Here is a 16,653-nt window from a genome sequence, read left to right on the forward strand (position 1 = left end):
TAGTTGAGGATCACTGGTTTGGAACGTGCAGGAGCTGACAAAAGTCCAGCATCCTTCAACTGTGAAGACTTGGCTCTATGTTGAAACTTACCTATATTGAACTGCTAAGAGACATTTAACCTTGAACTTTGTTTCCTCCTTTGAAGTGCCTCTGTCCTGGGTCTTCACTGGATTAAGTAAAACAATGTACATGACTATGCTTGTAGCTGTCGATTGGAAATGTGTTTTGTTTGAGACATCCCCTTCCAGCAAAAGATCTACCCATCTGAAACCTTCTATTTAGGATTTGCAAGTTTGGGTTAAATTCTTTATTCCATGTGAAATACAAATTCTTTAGAAGTTTTCAATAATATGCAAAGTAGATTTTATTTTAATATAGATCGGCCAACATGGTGGAGTAGAAGGACCATGAGCTCACCACCTCATGTGAGCACACCAAAATCACAACGATTTGCAGAACATACCAGAAAAGATCTTCAACAACTAAAGACATAAAGAAGGAACCACAGTGAGGAGGGTAGGAGAGGTGGACTCAAAATATAATCAAGCCCTGTACTCCCAGGTGGGGGACTCACAAACCGAAGAATAATTACATTGCAGGAGTTCTCCCACAGGAGTGAGAGTTTAGAGCTCAACATTGGGCTCCCCAGCCCAGGGGTCCTGCATTGAGAAGAGCCTCAGAGCATTTGGCTGTGCAGGCCAGCAAGGCTTAATTCTGGGAGTCCCAAAGAACTGAAGGAAATAGAGACTTCACTCTTAAAAGGTGCACATGAAATTTCACTTGCTCTGTGCAGGAGAAAAGCAGTAATTTGATAGGAGCCTAGGCCAGACCTACCTCCTGGTCTTGGAGAGTCTCCCAGAGAGGTTCTCGCCCTGGGGACATAGACACTGGTGACAGCCATTCTCAGGAACTTCTACCACATGGACACTGGTGCTGGCAGCCACTGTTGTAGGACCCTCCCTCTAGCTCATTAGTACCAAGTCCTGGCCCCACCCAGCAGCCTAGAGGCGCCAGTGCTGGGATGCCTTAGGCCAGGCAACCAACTGGGTGGGGACACAGGCCTCCCCTACATCAGTAGTCAGGTTGCCTAAAGACTACCTGAGCCCACAGCTGCCTCTAGACACACCCATAGACACTATCTTGCCCACGAGAGGGCCAGGACCCTGCTCTAACCACGAGTGGGCAGGACCCAGTCCTGTCCTCCAGGAAGCCTCCTCCAGCCTCTGGACCAGCCTCACCCACCGTGGGGCAGACACCAGACAGAAGAAAACCACAGTTACACAGCCTGCAGACCCAGCCTTCCCACAGCAGGCCAGACCTAGCCCTGGGACCAGCTGGGCCATGGCCCTCCCACTAGCAGGCCAATGCAAGTTTTGGGACACCTTGGACCCTGTACCCAACTGTGTCAGGAACTGTACCCACCTCTCCCCCACTAGGATCTGACACTAGCTTGGGATCCCTGGGCCCTGAAGCCAGACTCCAGGACCTGGCTCCGTCTGGCAGTTGTCCAGCATTAACATGTTTTAGATGAAGGAACAAGATAAAATCGCAGAAGAGAAACAAAGTGAAGTGGGGACAGGCAATGTACCCAAGAAAGAGTTCAGGATAATGATCGTAAAGATGATCAAAGAACTCGGGAGGAGAATTGATGCACAGAGTGTGAAACTAGACATTTTAAACAAAGAATTAGAAAATATAAAGAGCAACCAAACAGAGATGAAGATTACAATAATTGAAATGTGAAATACACTAGAAGGAGTCACCAGTAGGCTAAATGATAGAGAGGAATGGATCAACAAGTTGGAAAACAGAGTAGTGGAAATCACTGGTGCTGAACAGAGAAAAGAATCAAAAGAAATGAGGACAGTTTAAGAGACCTCTAGGACAACATCAAACACACTGATACTCGCATTATAGGGGTTCTCCCTATCCTTTTCAAACTATTCCAAAGAATTGCAGAGGAAGGAACACTTCCAAACTCATTCTATGAGGCCAGCATCACCCTGATAGTAAAACCAGACAAAGTTATCACAAAAAAGAAAATTACAGGTTGTTATCACTGTTGAACATAAATGCAAAAATCGTCAACAAAATATAAGCAAACCAAAACCAACAATACGTTAAAAGGATCATACATCATGATCAAGTGGGATTTATCTCAGGGATGTAAGGATTTTTTAATATCTGTAAATCAATCAGTGTGATACACCACATTAACAAATTGAAGAATAAAAATCATATGATCATTTCAACAGATGCAGAAAAAGCTTTTGATAAAATTTAACATTTATTTATGATAAAAACTCTCCAGAAAGTGGGCATAGAGGGAACATACCTCAACATAACAAAGGCCAAATATGACGAACCCGCAGCTAACATCATACTCAATGGTGAAAAGCTGAAAACATTTCCTCTAAAATTGAGGACAGGGATGCCCACTCTTACCACTTTATTCAACATGGTATTGGAAGTCCTAGCCAGAGCAGACAGGAAAAAGAAGTAAAAGGAATCCACATTGGAAAGGAAGAAGTAAGGCTGTCACTGTTTGCAGATGACATGATACTGTACATAGAAAAACCTAAAGATGCCACCAGAAAACTACTAGAACTTGTGAATGAATTTGGTAAAGTCACAGGGTACAAAATTAGTATGCAGAAAACTGTTGCATTTCTATACACTAACATTGAGGTATCAGAAAGAGAAATCAAGGAAACAATCCCATTTACCATCACATCAAAAACCTAGGAATATGCCTACCTAAGGAGGTAAAAGACCTGCACTCAGAAAACTATAAGACATTGATGAAAGAAATTGAAGATGACACACACAGATGCAAAGATTTACCATGTTCTTGGATTGGAAGAATTAATATTGTTAAAATGAACATACTACCCAAGGCAATCTACAGATTCAGTTCAATCCTTAACAGAGTATCAATGGCATTTTTTCACAGTACTAGAACCAATAATTCTAAAATGTATATAGAAACACAAAAGACCCCAAATAGCCATAATAACCTTGAGAAGGAAGAATAGTGCTGAGGGAATCATGCTCCTTGACTTCAAACTGTACTACAAAGCTACAGTTGTCAAAATAGCATGATATTGGCACAGAAACAGACACATAGATCAATGGAACAGAATAGACAGCCCAGAAATAAACCCACACACTTATGGTCAACTAATCTATGACAAAGGAGGCAAGAATATACAACGGACAAAAGACAGTCTCTTCAATAATTGGTGCTGGGAAAACTGGACAGCTACATATAAGAAAATGAAATTAGAGCATTCTCTAACACCATATACAAAAGTGAACTCAAAATGGGTTAAAGACTTAAATGTAAGACTGAAAACCATAAAACTCTTAGAGGAAAACATAGGCAGAACCCTCTTTGACATAAATTACAGCAATTCTTTTTTGGATTTGTCTCTTAAAGCAAAGGAAATAAGCAAAAATAAAAAATGAGACCTAATTAAACTTAAAAGCTTTTGTAGGAAAGGCAAAGGAATCCACTGACAAAACGAAAAGGCAACCTACTGAATGGAAGAAAATGTTTGCAAATGATATGACTGCTAAGAGGTTATTATCCAACATATATAAATAGCTCATATGACTCAACATCAAAAAAACATATAGCCTGGTTAAAAAATGGGCAGAAGACCTGAATAGACATTTTTCAAAGGGGGAATGCAGATGGCCAACAGGCACAGGAAAAGATGCTCAACATCGCTGATCATCGGGGAAATGCAAATCAAAATCACAATGAGATATCACTTCACACCTGTCAGAATGGCTATCATCAAAATAACACAAATAACAAATGTTGGTGAAGATGTGGCGAAAAGGGAACCCTTGTACACTGTTGATAGGAATGTCAATTGGTGCAGCCACTGTGGAAAACAGTATGGAGGTTTCTCAGAAAACTAAAAATAGAACTCCCATATCACCCAGATATTCCACTCTTGGGTATATATCTGAAAAAAACAGAAACACTAATTTGAAAAGATAAATGCACCCCAATGTTCACAGCAGCATTATTTACAGTAGCCAAGATATGGAAGCAACCTAAGTGTCCATCAACAGATGAATGGATGAAGAAGAGGTGTCAGATATATATATATATATATATATATATATATATATATAAAATGGAATACTACTCAACCATAAAAAAGAATGAAATTTTGCCTTTTGCTACGATATGGATGGACCTGGAGGGTATTATGCTAAGTGAAATTAGAGAAAGACAAATACTGTATGATATCACTTATATATGAAATCTAAGAAATACAACATACTATTGAGTATAACAAAAACGAAGCAGATTCACAGATATAGAGAGCACACTAATGGTTACCAGTGGGAGGATGGAAAGGGGAGGGGCAATATAAGGGTAGGGGATTAAGAGGTACAAACTTATGTATAAAATAAGCTACGAGAATATATTGTACAACACATATAAAGTAGCTAATATTTTATAATAACTACCAATGGAGTACAACCTTTAAAAACTGTGAGTCACTCTCCTGTACACCTGTAACTTATATAATATTGTACATCAACTACAATTTAAAAAATAAAAAGTATGAGACACTTCCCTAAAGTGTCTGCCAATTCTAAAATGCAGTGATTTCAGACTCACCTCAACTCTGGCACTTAACAGAAAACAAAGTGAAAAAAGTTTATTTTTAGTATTATTTTAAAATGCCTCTGAAGAAACATAACAGATAAAAAGTCAATTTCGGGTTGAATAAGGAAGTAGTTAAGTCCAAAAGTTAGGGGTCTGTAGCAGGAAATTCTCCACGGACTGACTTCCTGACTGTATAGCCTCGTTTACTTTCCCCAGCACCCCCAGATGGTTCAGCTGAATTAAGCACTTCAAGACTTGGCTCTTACGCATACAATAAATAATGCTATTTATTGGCTGTGAGGACAAATTAAGGAAGCAGGGTTGGCATCACTACTCAGCCTCAGTGTCTCCTACTCCTGACCCCCGGGGGACACCAGTGTTATGTCTGTATAATGTGGATGGTACCAGCTGGGAGGCAGTTCTCCATGACTGTTTTCATGTTTCCACAGGCCTTGAAAGCTAGAAATAGCATCTCCCTAATGTTGGAGAGACTTATAGTCCGACCTCTGAGCCATTTGCCTTGCAATCAGAGTAGTGAAGCCATAGACCTCCCCCAATGCCCAGAAGGATGAGATTGGCTTCCTGAGTCATCTTTCTCTTTTCTGGAGGGGAGGATGGGAGGCTCTATAAGCTTCAGGTCTCCTAATTTGGGAGTTCCTCTTAGAGGCTGTGACCCCACTGCATGTGCAGGTAACATCGGGCTTGTATTCCATTGCCCCATGGGGAGGAGGGCTTGAGGGAAGTGGTGCTAGGATGCTGCTCTCTTTTTGCCTTGAGTAGTAAATTGTTCTCCAGGCCAGGAAGCCGCGTGCCTCCCATCAGATCAGGTAGGATAAGGTCTCAGACTTTTCAGAGTTTCTGACTTAACATGATGTGCCGGGTGGAGTTATGATGGGTATTAAATTAGACCACATAAGCATGGAAGAGCTAAACAATGGTTTCTTTTCACTTCTCTGCTACGATCTGAATGTTTGTGTCTCCCCAAATTCTTACGTTGAAATCTTAATCCCCAGTGTGGTGGCGTGAAGAGGTGGGCCTTTGGGAGGTGATCGGGTCGTGAGGGTGGCACCCTCATGAATGGGACTAATGTTCCTGTAAAAGAGGCCCCTGGCCCCTTCCACCAAGTGAGGACTTGGCTGAAGTCAGCAGTATGCATCTCAGAAGTCTTCACCCTCTGATCATTGTGGTCCTCTGATCTTGGACTTCCAGCCTCCAGAACAGTGAGAAATGAGTCTTTGGTGTTTATAAGCCTGGGATATTTCGTCACAGCAGCCTGAAGCCATGGACCAAGCCATGCCCTAAGGGATAAACCAGTAGTGGCTAATGAATACTCTGTCTTATTATTGGGCAGACAGCGGCTTCGGCGTTTTCCATGCACTTTCTTATGTATTTCTCAGGACAGCACACTGAGGCCGGTAAACCACTACCTGGATTTTTTTAGATGAGGATATTAAGGCTCACAGAACTGAACTAACTTGTTCAAAGTCGCAAGGCTCATGAGTGGCAAAAGAGTAATTCAACTCCGGCCCTGAGGAGGCAGACCCGAGTCAGAAATCTCTCCACTCCCACGACGAGCCGGACACAGTGGCTGATTTTCCCTTAAGTTTGTAGGACATGACGTGATACACGTAAGATTACAAAACAACCAGCCTAGACATTTGATGCCACCTTATTCAGTAGTTGATTTTCTCTGGTGTACTTGAGCATTTCTTTACCTGGAATCTAGTCTGTGAAGTTAATAGGGGTGTAAATCCCTCAGAATCACCATCTGTGGGCCTCCCTGCTGAGTGTGCTACCAACTTGCGAAAAACAAATTCCAACTAGAGATTCTGTTAAAAATTCTCCAGGATCCTCTCGAAGCTACCAACACTCATGACCCACTGTGTGCCCTTGGAAAATCGACTTGGTCTCACAAAGTATCACCATAAGCCCTCTGCCTTTGAAGGTTAAGAAAACCTGGTTTATATGGCCTGGGTCAAAGCAGAGAGGAGGACAGAGAGGGGGAAAGAGAGAGATCAAGTGAAAAAGATAACAGAAAAAGAGAACACGAAAGAGAGGAGGAAAGGCAAGACAGGAAGGAGGGAAGTGGGGAGGGAGGGAGCTGACAGGAGGTTAAATCAGCAGGGCCAGGGAAAGTCTGCACTGATTGAGGATTTGAGGAAATGGACCAGGGGACAGCAAATTAGGAAATGCATAATGCATAGAGAATGCACTTTCTGGAACTGTCCTAGATCAAAGATCTCACAGAAGGGCCTGGAATCCATAAGTTTACTTTCAGTGCCAGAAAATGTTTCAGAAAAGCCTGCAAAAAAAGCCTGGGAAATTTTCTTTTAGGATCCCATTTGCCCCCAAAGAAATCAGCAAAGTGTTTTCTATTGCGCCAGGCACAATTTCTTCTGGACCCCAAATTTGCCAGAAGATGATTCTTCAGTCAAATAACACCCAGTATGAAAAGAAAATGGGAGAGGGAGAGAGACACTGTGGGCAAAGGGAAGTGCGTGGATGTTCTGGAAAAATAGCCCAAGCAGAGGAAAACTGAGTGATCATGAGTTACAGGGACCTGAAATATTAAATATTATCAAGAGAAAGGAGATAGCAGCATTTGTTAATTTCTGACATTTTCCTTTTGCCCTGGGGACCAGGAGCAGGAGGTTACAGCTGCCCCCAATTATCTCTGTGTTTCTTATCAGTTGTGACCCAATCTGTTCTGTTAAACTGCTCATCTGAATTGCAATCAAAATTTTGCAGATGGTGATAGACATCAAAAAGTCCAGGTCATATTTACATGGAATCTTTGTTTCAAGATACCTTTATTTGCATACAGTGTGGTAAATACAACGACAGAGTAGTGCTGCAATGGTGCTTGCTAGACAACTGGCCAGTACATCATCACAGCTCCCAAACTACTGAAGTCCGAATGGATGACAAACTTCCTGCCCTTGTCCAAACAGAGAAGTCCAAGGCATGGCAATTTACGGTTTCCAGGGTGCTCCTTGAGAGGCGTGAGTCACATCAGATTTCTGCAGTGTATTAGTTTCCTCTGGCTGCTGTAACAAAATACCACAAATTTAGTGGCTTAATGCAATACAGATTTAGTATTGTACAGTTCTGGAAGTCTAAAACAGGCCCATGGGGCTGCATTCCTCCTGGAGGCTCCACGGGAGTATCTGTTTCTCTATCTTTCCCAGCTTTTGGAAGCTGCTCCCATTCCTTGGCTCGTGGTTCCTTCGTCCATCTTCAAAGCCAGCAGTGAAGCATCTTCTCTCCTCTCTGAGCTCTGCTTCCATCCTGATATCTTCCTCTCTCTCCTAAGGACCCTTGTGATTATACTGAGCCACTTGAATAATTCAGGGTAATCTCGCCATGTCAAATCCTTAACTTCATCAAATCAGTGAAGTCCCTTTTGCTGTGTTAGGTAAGATAGTCAGAGGTTCAGGGGATTAGGATGTGAACATTTTGGGGGTCGTTATTCAGTACCACATGTGGTTTTAAGTGAGAGCAGCATATTAAAATGTAAGGTGTATGAACATATATGACAATTACAACCGTATATATATGTATTAATGTCCCGTGTATTTGATGCAAAAATATATATCTTCTTTAACACTTATTATAACTGTTTTAATGTCATTTGGGCCTTGGTTCTCCAGCTGAAAGGCAAGTAATATATAGTCCAGATAACAGAGCTGTTATATATCATGTTTTCCTAATTTATTGATGTGCAATTTATTAATGAAGATGCTGGAAGATCTATTAAGAGAATAGTTCTCTCCTCATCTGTCATCATCTGCCTAATCTCTTGTTTGCAATTCAGATGAGCAGTTTAATAGAACAGATTGGGTCGCAATTGATAAGAAACACAGAGATAATTGGGGGCAGCAGTAACCTCCTGCTCCTGGTCCCCAAGGCTATAGGGAAATGCCAAAAATTAACAAATGCAGCTACTTTCTTTCTCATAATAATATTTCAGTGCATGGATGGAGGAATGATGGCAGGGTCCTCGGTTGTTGACACTGACCTACAGATATCTAAGTATTGATGTACAGATATTCAAATATTGACATACATAACTAGACTTGGTTCTAAATATTGATATGCATCTAGATAGTAACATACAGAGCTTTCAATAACAGCAATAAAAATGTGACAACTCTCTGTAATTGATCACCCATTCTGCTTGGAACTAGACTGGGTGTTTTCTGCACATATCTCACTTACTACTTACCAGAAATTTCTGACACTGTATAACTACATTGATTTTATATAGAGGTGCCTGAGAATCAAAGAATAAGTAACTTGCTCAAGGCCAAAGCATTAGTTAGTTACAATCTTGAGACAGACACCTACTGTTCTTTCTGAAGACTGCATGTGAGGAACGTCCCATTCCCAACAAATTCCTGTGTTCTTTCCTTTGGCTGACACATTGTAGATGTTTGGGAAATTTGAGTTCCCTCATTTTTTTAGAGACCTGTGCAAGATCAGATTGGAATGAGAGTTAACCAGTCCAATATTGAAAACACAAAGCATCTGAACATTAGATACTGGAAACATAGCTCATCTTCATTATGTCCCTCTTTTTTTTCATTTCACTTCATCTTCAAGTTGGCTCAGTTCTTGTAGCTGAAACCGCTTAAGCATCATTACTGGTGTATAAATTTGCTACTAAATTTATTTCCTCAGTGATTCCTCACAGATGGTGGTAACTTCTCCTCATTGCCTTTCCTTTTTCAACCTACTAAGAAAAGCTCTCTCTCAACATCCTGCCACTGGCTCATATTCAACATATCAATTTGAAAGAAATAGCTGGAAGGTGCCACCAGTTGGGTGACAGTAAACAGTAGCAAATGGGGGGGTCTGCTGGGTAGCATCAGGGGCCAGGTTTGTGGTCTTAGGTCTTACTCAACTCAAATCCCAGGGGTCATCAGTAACAATGATGAAGATAAATAGCCTCAAAAATAGAGATGTAAAAGGGGTAGCCGTGTTTCTCTCAGAGCTCCAGGAACATTGATAATCCCTAGGGGAGTGCCCCCAGGGAGAGCAATTCTGAAAGAAATGTCAGGCTTCTGTTTTGACAGGCTGCCTGGGAAGGAGGAGAGATGAGGTAGAGGGGCTCAGGCAGAGGAAAACGTCCTTGGGTTCCAGATCAGCGTCATGATGTTACCATAAACAGGCTCAGGTCTTTGTACATCAGTGTCCTCTTGCCTGGAGATTCCTTCAAGTGCATTTTTTTTTGATCTGCATATTTGCACATTATCTCTAATTTCATTGAAAACATAATCAAATGTGGACTAAGAGAGTCCACACATAATCTCCTTTTCACTTACAGAGACCAGCTTTTACTCCAAGTCATCTTGAGAACTGAGGCCATGTGATCTGAGTCCTCCTTGCCTTTCTCTGGAGATCAGGCCAAAGCCTGGTAATGAATATTCTAATTTATAGTCTTGTTCATTTTGTACAAAATCACACGTGCAAGAAGTCATCCTGGGTCCTTTCCCGACATTGTAGAGCAGTGAAAACAGCACTGGACTTGGAGTCGAAAGATGTGGGTCCAAGACTTGATATTCTACTTACTACTCATGAGACCTCCCTGAATTTCAGTGTTCTCATCATTAAAATGAGGAAAATAATACCAATGAGGAAGCATTGTTATGAAAATCAAATGCAATTGTGAAAACTCTTGATAAAGTACTTAGTGCAATACAGATGTAAATATTTGTTACATCAGGAAGGAACTGGGCAGTTTGGGGGACCTACAGCATGAAAAGTAATTAGTGTGGAGAGAGTCCCTAGAATGACAGGGTCATAGGGAACAATAAGAAACTATTCAATTGTTTTAGAGCCATAACAATTCTTGGAGTATCCCCAAGTTACAGATAAGATTCAGGCACTACATTTTACCTGCACTTCATAGGTGACAACGCTGGTTCTAGAAGCCAGGTCTTCTCATTCCCAGTCAAATTCTTGCTCTGTGGTAAGATAGCATTCCAAAGGATTAACACAGAGTACTTTGAACTATCCTCTTAATATATCTACAGATGGTCATGTATGTGAACCTCTAAATAAATAACTATTCAGTTTAAGGTAAAGCTTTGGAAAAAGACAACATCTAAGGGTTTATATACTCAGAATGCATTCCTAAGAACTGGAAATCAATATATTAGTTCATTAAGCACATTTAATTTGAACTTTTGCTATAATTATGGAACCATGTTGAAGCTGTCTAAGATATATACCATGTCATAGGAAACATGGCTCTTAGAAAACTCACAACCTAAGAGTGTGGAGGGGTTGTGACTGATGAGGAGGGATGAAACATGCACCATATCGCTTAGAAAAGCAAGAGGGTGGGGATGGCATTTAATGAGGCCTTGGATGATGCGCAGGGCTTTCTCAAATAGAGGTGACAGCTACGATCGGTCCATTGCGTGCCGATGGAAGAGTTGCCTGGCTTGGGAGGGCAAGCAGGGCAGCCGGGCTTTTATTGGGGCATTCTGGGAGGTAAGGCAAATACAGTCATTCAAAGCATATTCCATTATGTGCTCTAGATAGTTGAACCACATGTAAGATACTTTCTATTATCACTATTTCTATTTGTTATTATGAATTCAAAGTCTTATAGAAACATATACTCTAAATATAATGGACTGTGGCAACCACAGATTTTGAGTGCCTGGCATTTTTGTCCATCTTCCTTTCTCTGGTTCCTTTAAGAATCTTCTCCTCTCTTCTGTAAGGTCACTTACAGGGGAGGAAACATAAACCAGGCTTGACCCATCATGGTACATTACAGTAGACACAGTGATTGGTTCAGAGATGAGCACGGGGACCGTACTAGACAAATCAAGAGTCATTTTCAACCAGAGGTCTTAGGAGAAATCAATGTTTGCTCTTGAATTTGCTATAACAGAAGGGTGTAAATCTTGACTGGCACATAGAGGGTGACAAAGATTCTCTCCTTGATCAAACTTTAGGTAGGCTCCTCTGAGCCTTCTTGTCAACTAGGCCTCAACCTTGGCCTTCTATGTCCATTCTTTCCTTGCTGGGCTTGCATAGCCCAATCTTAGTAAGCATCCTGCTAAGTCAGTTTATCAGGACCCACCAACGCTTGATATCTGATCACCTTTGATATCTGATCAAGTTTCTCCTCCCTGACTTTCATGTCTTTGGCCTGCCTTTAGCAAGAATCCCTCTACCCTTCATGTTTCTTCTGAGTAATTTTCCGTCTACTGACCCCCTCACCCTGCTCCTTAGCTATAAATCCCCACTTGTCCTTGTATTAGGAGTTAAGCCCAATCTCTCACCCCTATTGCAGTAATCTTGACTTAAGTCTTCCTTACAATTTTAATGTCAGGATTTTTTTTTGTTTGTTTAACAGGGACTAACAGAACTCACTGAAGCTGAGAAATGGGGAAGCAAAGAATTGACCACAGTTGAGACCCCGTGGCTGTGCCTGAAGCCAGACGCATCCATGGACAGGTCAGTTATGTGAGCCAGTTATCTCTTTCTTACGTAACCTAAATGGTGCTGGGTTTCTCTTACTTGCCATGGAAAAGGTCCTAGTAAATATAACTTGTTGCTGTTAGGAAACTAGACATAGACTAACCGGGTAAACTAATATTAAAGCTATAAATCCAAGAATGTTCAGATTTTCCCCAGGCTCTCCTTCTAATGGCAATGGGAATGGCAGCTGGCATTTCTTACGGGTATTGTGTTCTTTCAAAAAAAAATAACATTTTCAAAACTTCTGTTGTAAGGCAGACACTACGCTAGATATTTTCATATATGCCACTTTATTTCATCCTGCCTCTCAAAGATGTCCTTATTATACCTAATACACAGAGGATGCAGCTGAAGCCCAACGTGTTTTAATGAATCTTGGACTGTCTCCTTCAAATCACAGTCTTTCTTCCACATCTTTCTGAATATCCTTTGACAAGGAATTCTTTCCATTGTTTTTTTTCTCTACTTAAGAAAAATTGTGGTGAAAATTTACCAAGCATTTTGCATTGTTTCTTGATTAGTTTCTTCACACTTAGGCAAATATGCTAGAAAAGAAAAAATCTTAGATCTATCACATTTAGTTTCTGTCCTTTCTTTAGATACAATATAATATTTACCTACTAGCAGGAAGGGAAGCCTCAGTGGATCAAGACATTAAACACTCCCTGTGATGGCACCAGGCTTTTGCTGCTTGCCTGCCTTGATGTGAAAGCCACCCAAGCTGTAGACATTTCCACAGCGCGGGGACAGGGTTCCACAGCCATCTCATGAAAGCACTCTAAGTTTCAAATCAGACAAGTAAGGTTTCTGTTTCATGGGTTTTTTTTTTTTTAAACCAAAAAAAATTTTTTTTGCCCCCTCTGGAAAGGAGACTACCATTCTGAGACTCTCATGAAACCCCTTGAATCCTAAAGGGCCAATAAATTTCACAATTGGACACCAAAATGATGGTCCCAATCTTAAATCAGAAAGAAGCTACATACTTTTAATTTAGCTGGGTTTCTCGAAAATGGGTATCGAATTCATCCTCCTTTGAGCCAAAATGCCTTTAAAAATGGTTCTTGCCTAGTTTTCCTCTAGAAGAAAAATACTCATGTTTGTTACCTTAGAAAAAAGCCATATTCTTCCTGTTTTCATAATTGACATCTCTACAAAGAACACAATCTGGCATGGTTGTTAGTATTGCCAGATATTTTATTTGATTTGAGACTGTGAGTAAAATATGATTCAGATGGTAGCTCAGGTTGTTACACTTCTGGGGAGGACTTCTAGTCCATTCTTGAAGGGTCGAACACAGCATTCAGCAAAGTACTTGACATGCATGAACCAGTCAATAAATGAACGACCGGAATCCCGTAAATAGTGGGTGAAGATAGCTCACTTTCACTAAGAGCAGGAGGCATGATAGTGAACAAGTGAAAAACCAAGAGAGTCAGAAAGACTTATTTTATACTTGTACTCTCAAGAAATAATTTCAAGCACACAGTATCACAAAATCTGGCAACATCCACTCATCTGTGGCATTGAGTGGGTTATTTACAGTTGTTTCTGTTTTCTTGAGAAACAAAGCAGTAGAAATTTAATCAAATCAAGGCTTTTGCAAACATGAATATTTTACAATAATAATGTAGTGCTAAAGTTACAAATCATGGAAATGTGAGAGTCAAAATTGTTTACATTCTCTTTCCTTCCCCTTCCCCTCTACCCCCTTCCATCCTCTGCAAAAAAAAAAAAAAAAAAGTGTAAAAACATTTTTCAAGCATACTTCGGTGTGTGTCAATTCTAGGGATAAACCCAGGGCCCATTAATCACTCCCATATGAAACGAAAACCAAATCCACCCTCCGCCTTAAAAAAAAAATTGACTTTATTGTTTAGAGAAATTTTAGGTTCACAGCAAATTTTGAGCATAAATGACAGAGAATTCCCATATCCCCACTGCTTCCACAGCCTCCTGGACTATGAACATTCTCACCAGAGTGGTACATTTGTTACCAATGATGAATCTATTGACAAATCATTACAACCCAAAGTCCATAGTTTACATTAGAGTTCATTCTTGGTGCGGTACATTCTTTGGTTCTGACAAATGTGTAACGGCGTGTATCCACCTTTATAATATCATACAGACTATTTTCTCTGCCCTAGAAGTCTTCTGTGCCTCACCTACTTATTTCTCCCTCCCCAACTAGCCCTGGAAACCACTGATCTTTTTACTATCTCCACAGTTTTGCCTTTTCTAGAATGTCTTATCGCTAACTCCCTTTTAAAGTAACTCAGGATCACAATGATAAATACAATTGTTTTATGGATATCCATAAAACCAAAAATCACTTATATTTCTCTGCTTGCTAAAGGTTACCATCATAATGGATAGGTGAGCCACTATGGTAGGGGTTAAGTCTTAAACCCTCATTTCTGCTTCCAGAATTAAGACACAGTTGATTTAGAAATGGATGTCTAGTTCAGGAATATAAGATTTTTTTAATCAGAGAAAAAATTACTGTTAAGCAATTGAAGGAGAAATATATAATCACAACAATGGATGCATAAAATGCTTGTAATAAAATTCAATATTCACGATAAACTATCTTGGTAAATAAGGAGTAGGACAAAACTTCCTTAATGTTTTATAAAGAATATTTACCAAGAGATTATAGCAAATTTCTCACATAATGATGACATGTTAAATATATTCCTTTTAAAATCATGGGTAAGAAAATGTCTTGCTGTCGGTAGTTCTATTCATCATTGTATTGAAAATACTGGCCAGCAAAATTATTATAGGAATTGAAAAGGAAGGAAAAAGAACACTCATTATTCACAGATAATCTGGAGTTTTCCACATAGATAATCATTTTATTTGCAGGTAAGTGTTTGGAAATGCCAAATACAAAATAAACCTGCAAAATTAACACTGTTTCATTCCACCAGTAACAAACAGAAAAGAAAAAACATTACAACAGCATCAAAATTTTAAAGTATTTAGGAATAATTGCCCCAGAGCTTTATGGAAATAATAGTTATTGAATGTTACAAAAGAAGATTAATAATATGGAGCATCACACCATATTCATAGAAATGAACACATGTATTAGCTATATTACCCCACACTTAGTATAAGTGGTATAAAAATAAGGGGTAGAAAAACAAACCTTTGTTATCTCACAGTTCCTGTAGTTCAGTTGTTCAGAAACAGATTAGCTGTGTGGTTCTGGCTTGGAGTCTTTTGTGAGGTTATAATCAAGATGTCAGTAGGGGAACATAGTGATCTGAGAGCTTGGTTGGGGTAGAGGATCCACTACCAAGAAACGTATGTGGCTGTTTGCAGGAAGCATCAGTTACCACATGGGTCTTTCCAGATGGCAACCTGACAGCTGACTTCCCCAGAGAGAGAGCCAATTAAGAGAGAGTCTCTGAAGTCATACTGTCTCTGCTGCTTATTTCTATTTATTTGAAACAAGTCACTGAATCAAGACCACACTCAAGGGGAAGAGAAATAGTTCCTACCTTTTGAAGATAATGTCCAAGAGTTTTTGGACATATTTTAAACTGCCAAAAACCTCAGTATTATAAAAATACCATTTGTCTACCAATTGATCAATAGATTCAGTGCATTCCTTTTCCTTAATTGTAAGCTTTGTATACATTTTCCTAAACACTTAGGTTTATAAGAATTTTTAAAAATGCAAACCTAAATAACATTTTTACAAATACAGGTGATAAAAACTCTAGGCCACAAACGATAAACACAAAATTGGGGATGAGATTTACCTCTAGAGCAGTGGTTCTCAAACAGGGGTGATTTGGCTTCCAGGGGACCTTTGGCAGTATCTGGAAACATTTTTGGTTTTCTTGTCTGGGGATTTTAACGCGTAGAAGCCAGGGATGCTGATGAACATTCTACAATGCACAGGGCAGCCTCCCACAGCAACCAGTTATCCAGTCCCAAGTATCAGTAGTGCTGAGATTGAGATACCTTGGGAGGGAAAGGGAGTAGGTTTGAGGTGGGGCACGTAGGGGAAAAATAATAGTAATGTTCATTTTTCTTGAATTAATGCAGCGATGCTAACATCGGTATATTTTATAATGATTCCAAAAACATGGGGAAGGGAGGGTATAGCTCAGTGGTAGAGCACATGCATGAGGTCCTGGGTTCCATCCCCAGTACCTCCATGAAATAAATAACTAAACCTAATTACCTTCCCCAACCTTAAAAACAAAACAAATAAAAAACATGTAACATAAATATTATTTTGTATTCACTTAGTAATAAACACACACACACAAAAAGTTGTTGAACCAACAAAACTTTAGACTCATTGGGCTTGGAAGGCTTGGGAACTTCCTGTTTTGAATGATTGCATAAATGGTTGTACCATTTCATGCTACATTTTTTTTCCCTAAGATAAAAGCCTGCTCAGAACATCTCTCTAGACTCAGCCTTTTATTGAGATCGAAAACAGCTCTTCAACATTAATCATATTTTGAAGAGAGCCTTAAACGCAGGCTGCACTTGC

At 40.0% G+C, this 16,653-nt stretch overlaps 1 long non-coding RNA gene across 1 annotated transcript; it reads right to left on the reverse strand.

Annotated features, from left to right (window-relative positions):
• Window positions 1-8,997: 8,997 nt before the first annotated feature.
• LOC141576344 (uncharacterized) lies at window positions 8,998-15,411 on the reverse strand. Its single transcript, XR_012504700.1, has 3 exons — window positions 15,289-15,411; window positions 10,533-10,600; window positions 8,998-9,102 (listed from the first exon to the last, which is right to left on the reverse strand). It is a non-coding gene; the product is annotated as an uncharacterized LOC141576344 (long non-coding RNA).
• Window positions 15,412-16,653: the final 1,242 nt, after the last annotated feature.

The sequence above is a fragment of the Camelus bactrianus genome, chromosome X (genome assembly GCF_048773025.1).
Source record: "Camelus bactrianus isolate YW-2024 breed Bactrian camel chromosome X, ASM4877302v1, whole genome shotgun sequence".
NCBI classification, from domain to species: Eukaryota; Metazoa; Chordata; class Mammalia; order Artiodactyla; family Camelidae; genus Camelus; species Camelus bactrianus.